Genomic DNA, 6548 nt, shown 5'->3' with positions numbered 1-6548 from the left:
CTCCTTTGAGGCACAAACATCAGCTTACATGGCCCTCTGTGCATCTTTGTTCCAGTCATCTACTGAGCCCCTCATCACTCCCCTTTGGGTTTTGAGGATATTTTCCTGGCTCACAGTGACTCTCTCCAATACTTCTCTTCTCCAGAATCTTGGTGGTTTCAAAACCCAAACTGATGGTGGATTCGAAATACACATTCCAACCACCTAGCAATTCTCTGTGACATTAGCTGGGTGTCCTACAATTCAATTCAATTCTGCACAGATCTGGTATCACCATATGTTAGCCTGTGTGGGCTCTGCCCCTGTCTGTACTCATGGGCTTTTTCTATGCATAAAATGTGGGATTGTATCTCTATATGGCTCTATATGGCTTGTATCTCTTTGTGAGTGACTGACAATCACTATACTCAGTGTCTCTGGGTGACTGTGTCTGTATGTGTCTCTGTTTGCTGTTGCCATATGTCAGAATATGTGTGCCTATATCTGTGTTTGTGCTGTGTGTGTGTGTGTGTAAGTAAGTAATTCATGGTCACTGTATGTGGATGTCTCTGGGTGACCCAGGGGCTGTGCCTGTGTTGGCCCTTTCTTATGTGTCTGTACCTTTGACTAAAAGGGTGGGGGGAGAGGAAGGGAAAGGGAGTAGGAGCAAAAAGACTCTGGTCTAAAATCTTCTCCCCTCCCACTCTCATAGGCCAAGGCCTCCATCTTGCAATCTCAGGCATATACTACAAGGGTCAGGTGATCCACTGGGTGGGAAGCACCTGCCATCTGCAACCAAGGCTCTCCCCAGATGCAGGAGGGTTTCCCCTGGGGAGGAAGAAAAGAAAAGAAAGGGGCAGGAAGGTGAGGTGGTCCCTTGGCACTCTTCAAAGGGTCCAGGTCCACCTCCCTGTCTGCATCCCTTCCCTTCCCCCACCTATTCTAACCCTGACTTAACCTCAACTCTTAATTTTATGCCACCTCTACCCCCAACAGAATCACTGAAATGCCATACACCTATACCTGCCTCCTGTGCTCATGACCCTTCCCACCACCATCTGCACTTGCCCCACTTCAGAAGAGTCTTTGCCCTCACTCCCTCTGTGCTACCAGATTGAGCCACGCTGGAATGTGTACCTGGAAAAACCACAAGCATTTCTCCCCTTATTGGATCCTTGTCACTAGCAAAGCTTATTTCCAAATCAGAATCTTTATTTTATTTTATATTTTATTTTATTTTGTATTTACTTTACCTTTACCTATTTTTTTTCTTATTCTATTCTAGTTTATTTTATTTTATTTTATTTTATTTCATTTTATTTTATTTAAGTAGGCTTCACGCCCAGTGCAGAGCCAATGAGAGGCTTGAACTCATGACCCTGAGATCAAAACATGAGCTGAGATCAAGAGTCAGATGCTTAACCAATTGAGCCAGGCACCCCCAACTCAGGATCTGTCTTCTGCCTGGAACACCTACCTATTCCCCCATTATCAGTACACCACTGGCTCCTTCAGGCCATAATTCCAGTCTCAGTTCTTGTGTCACAACACAAAGGCTTTCCCTGATCACCACTGGTATCAGGGAGATCTCCCTGCTTCATTTCCTTCTGGGCATTCATCACCTCCTGACAAAATGTACTGATTTCTTTGTTAACTGTTTGCTGTCCCTGCCAGAATGGCAGCTTCCCTGGGGCAGGAGTTTATTTCTGTTTTGTTCCCCATGGTTTCCCTAGCACCTAGAATAGTATAGGTGCTCAATAAAGAATTGGTTGGATGAATTAAAACATATACTGGTGTTAGATGTGGGCCCTAATATCCCCTACCCCCCACTGTGGGCTTCAATGCTAATGACTCTAACAGAGGGCAGGATGAAGCAGTCTGAAGGTGAAATCACAGAACCAGTTAGGTCAAGGGCACTCAGCTAGCTAGTCTGCACCTGGCAGTTCCCATGCTGGGCACACTCCCTGCACCCAGCCTTGGTTCCTAGGGATCTCACACCTGGGGAGCTGGGTACGGACTTTGCCCTAACTATGCCAGCTCAGATCAGCAACATGGAGATTTTGTCCAGCTGAGAAGCCTCTGGTGGCCTGGGTGGGGGGCAGACCCATAGTCCTTCTAGGGGGTCCCTTTACCATCTCCTCCTTCCCTGGCCCTGAAAGTGGCAGAAATGAAGGGCTTCTCAGAGTGCCCAGATTCCCACCCTGGCTCTGAGGTGAATAATTGCATTCATTTATAGTTTATCCTTCCTGGGTTTCTTTCATTGCAAAAATGAGCAGATATGTATCTATATTCTTATTTGTTCTTTATTATAAAAAAGATAATACTTTCTTTTTAGAACCCAATAGACAATATCCTACCCAAAGTGATCTACACATTTAACACAATCCCTATCAAAATACCGCCAGCATTGTTTGCAGAGTTAGAATAAATAATCCTAAAATTTGTATGGAACCACAAAAGGCCCTGAATAGCCAAAGCAATCTTGAAAAGAAAAACAAAACTGGAAGCATCACGATTCCAGATTTCAAGCTATATTACAAAGCTGTAGTCATCAATACAGTATGGTACAGGCACAAAACAGACACACATAGATCAATGGAACAGAACAGAGAACCCAGAAATTGACCTGCAATTACATGGTCAACTAATCTTTGACAAAGCAGGACAGAATATCCAATGAAAAAAAGACAGTCTCTTCATTAAATGGTGTTTAAAAACTGGACAGCGGCATGCAGAAGAATGAAACTGGAACACTTTCTTACACCACACACAAAAATAAACTCAAAATGGATGAAAGACCTAAATGTGAGACAGAAGACCATCAAAATCCTAGAGGAGAAAACGGGTAGCAACCTCTTTGACCTCAGCCTCAGCAACTTTTACTAGACATGTCTCCAGAGGCAAGGGAAACAAAAGCAAAAATGAACTACTGGACCTCATCAAAATAAAAAAACATCTGCAAAGTGAAGGAAACAATCAACAAAACTAAAAGGCAACTGACATAATGGGAGAAGATATTTGCAAATGACATATCTGATAAAGGGTTAGTATCCAAAACCTATAAAGAACTTATCAAGCTCAACACCCAAAAACCAAATATCCTTCCATGGGGGCCCAGAGCTGGGATGGGGCAGGAGTCAAAAAGTGAAGATGAAGGGTAGCAAGGTACATCTCAAAATGAGCTTTTCTAGATACTGAGAGCCTTGAGTTGAGCCTCACCCAGGAAGAGGCTTTAGTAATACAGAAAACAGAAGACAAAATAGACAAACTGGATTTCATCAAAATTGAAAACTTTTGTGCATCAAAGGACATTGTAAAGAAAATAAAAAGACAACCTACAGGAGAAAATATTTGTAAACCATGTATCTGATATATATTCAGAATATGTAAAGAACTCTTACAATTCAACAACAAAAAGAAAAACATTTTTTTAATGGTCAAAGGTCTTAAATCAATATTTCTCCAAAGATATACAAATGGCCCAGAAGCACACAAAAAGATGCTCAACACCATTCATCATTAGGGAAATACAAATCAAACCCACAGTGAGGTACCATCCCCACTAGGATGGTTATAATACAAACAAACAAACAAAAAAACAAATGTAGGCAAGAATGTGGAAAAATTGGAGCCCTTGCGCACTGCTGGTAGAAATAAAAAATTGATCAGCCACTGTGGAAACAGTTTGGAAGTTCCTCAAAAAAGCTAAACAGAATTAACCATAATTCCAGTACTTCCACTCCTAGGTAGATACCCAAAAGAACTGAAAACTGGTACTCAACAAATACATGTACACACGTCTTCACTGCATCATTATTCACAATAGCCAAAAGGTGGGAACAGCCGCCCATGTGTCCATCAACAGATGAATGGATAAACAAAATGTAGTTTTTCCATATATACAATGGAATATTATTCAGTCATAAGAAGGTATGAAGTATGTGATACATGCTACAATGTGGATGAATCTTGAAAACATTATGTGAAAGAAGCCAGACACAAAAGGTCACATATTGTAATAGGTAAATTCATTAAGATAGAACACAGATTGGTGGTTATTAGAGGCTGGAAGAGGCAAGGGGTGGAATGGGAGCAACTACTTAATAGGTACAAGGTTTCCTTTTGGGGGTGATGGAAACGTTTTGGAGCTAGACAGAGGTGGTGACTATACAACATTGGGAATATACTAACTGCCACTGAATTTCTCACTTTATAATAATTATCATAACATTTTAAAAGCGAAAGAGAAGAAGAAAAAAGGGAAAGATGGTGTGATCGAACTCTCTGAGTGGGTTTTCCTTCAGACATTTTTTCCAGCTTTATTGAGGTATAACTGACATAAAACACACTGTGTAAGTCTAAGGTGTACAATGTGTTGATTTGATATGCATATATATTGTGAAGTGCTTATCACAAAAAGGTTAATGACTTCATTTAATTACCATTTTGTTGTTGTTGTTGCTGTTGTTGTGTTGTTGTGATAAGGACATTAAAGCTCTATTCTCATAGCAACTTTCAAGTGTACAAATACAGTGTTGTTAACTATAGTCACCACATTGTACATTAGATCCCTGGAACTTATCCATCTTATAACTGTACATTTGTACCCTTTGACCTTTAAACATTTTTATCACAGTAATTCATGAGTATGGGAATAAGTCCCACAGTACCAAGAGGCTTTTGGTGAAAAGCAGATTTCTGTCTGTCCCTCCCCACCCCCATACTGCAGCCCCAGAGATGACTACTTTTACCTCTTCAATTTCATTTTGGTTTTAGTTCTTTTAGTGCTTTCTGCCGTAACTCAATACCAGCAATGTCCAATAAAACATTCTGAATGATGGAAATGTTCTATATTTCCACTGTCCAATACAGTAGGCACTGGACACATAAGGCTATTGAGCACTTAAAATGTGGCAAGTGTATGGGGTGCCTGGGTGACTCTGTAGGTTGAGCATCTGACTCTTGATATTGGCTCGGGTCTTGATTCCAGGGTCATGAGATCGATCCTCATGTCAGACCCTGTGCTGAGTGTGGAGCCTGCTTGGGGTTCTCTCTCTCTCTCTCTCTCTCTCTCTCTCTCTCTCGCCCTCCCTCCCTCTTCCCCTCCCCTGCACGCTCTCTCTAAAATAAAACAATTTAAAAAATTAAAAATTTTAAAAAATGTGGCAAGTGTAACTGAGGAACTGAATTTTTATTTTATTTATTGTGGTAAAATACATGAAATAACAAAATAACATAAAATTTATCATCTTAACCATTTTTAAGCATACAGTTCAGTAGTATTAAGTACATTTCATTGCTATGCAACCATCACCACCATGCGTCTCCAGAGCACTTTTCCTCTCTCTTGCAAAACTAAAACTCTGTAATTAAATAATCACTCCTCAGCCCATGGCAACCACCATTCTACTTTCTGCCTCTATTAATTAGACTACTCCAGGTACTTCATGTAAGTAGAATTATACAGTATTTGTCCTTTTCTGACTTGTTTATTTCATTTAGTATAATGTCCTCAAGATTCATCCATGTAACAGCATGTATCAGATGCTTTATTTAATTTTAAATAAGTTATATGTAGACACATACACCTAGTAGCCAGCATGTTGGACTGCACAGCTCTAGAAAATATACTCCTATCACTTTGTCTCAATTTGTCTACTTGCTATTAACTGTTCCATAGTAAAGGAAAAGGAAAGGAAAAGGAAATTCCCCAACTGACTTCTTATGGCTCAAGTAACTCTATGTACCAAGAATTCACCTAGAGAATGTTGATAGGATTTTATCCTTCAGTTTCCCTCACTCCAGGAAAAGAGAAACAGAATTCATGTTTATTGTATTTAGGATTGAGGGAGTATATTTTGAAATGAAATGTGCAATAGCCTTTGAAGATGAGCTGTAAGCCCCACTTCTGCCTTAATATCCTGGGGGCAAGAGGAAGGCCTTGGAAATAAGGAGCCTACCTACTATTGATGGATAGAAAGCAGATGGGAGAATTATCATGAGGGCTGATCTGGGCTGGGACTACTGCTCTGATGCTCTGCCAGATCCATCTCATGTATGCATTTACTACACAGATGTTTATGTATTGCTTAAATCAGTACCAGGCCATGTTCTAGCTGCTGAGAAAAGAGCAACACAGACAAATCCCCTGCCTTCATGAATGCCACTTTCTTGAAGGACAGAGATGAATAATAAATAAGCAATAAAATTAAAAACTCAAATGATGATACTGAGTGCAAAGCAAAGCAAAGGGAGGAGTGCCAGTTGGTTTGGGATAAGGGAGGAAGTGCTATTTTATATGGGATGGTCAGGGCAGACCTCACTGAAGAGGTGACATTCAAGTAGAGACCTGAAGAAAGTTTGCATTATTGGGCTGATTACATCTCATGGTCTTGTCCAACATGTGCCTCTGTTGCCTAGATATCAATAAAGTGGGAGTTGTACCTACAGGTTGATCTGGTATAGGTTCAATCTTTGGGCAAGAATCCATCATAGGTGGAGTTCTTCCATCATAGGTGAGTTCTTCCATCAGGAGCATGTATGTCTGGCCCTCGCTCCTGACTTTCTGG

This window comes from Crocuta crocuta, unplaced genomic scaffold (genome assembly GCF_008692635.1).
Source record: "Crocuta crocuta isolate KB4526 unplaced genomic scaffold, BGI_CrCroc_1.0 scaffold1307, whole genome shotgun sequence".
Taxonomy (NCBI): domain Eukaryota; kingdom Metazoa; phylum Chordata; class Mammalia; order Carnivora; family Hyaenidae; genus Crocuta; species Crocuta crocuta.
The sequence above is the reverse complement of the archived record's forward strand: the minus strand, read 5'-3'. Positions refer to the sequence as shown.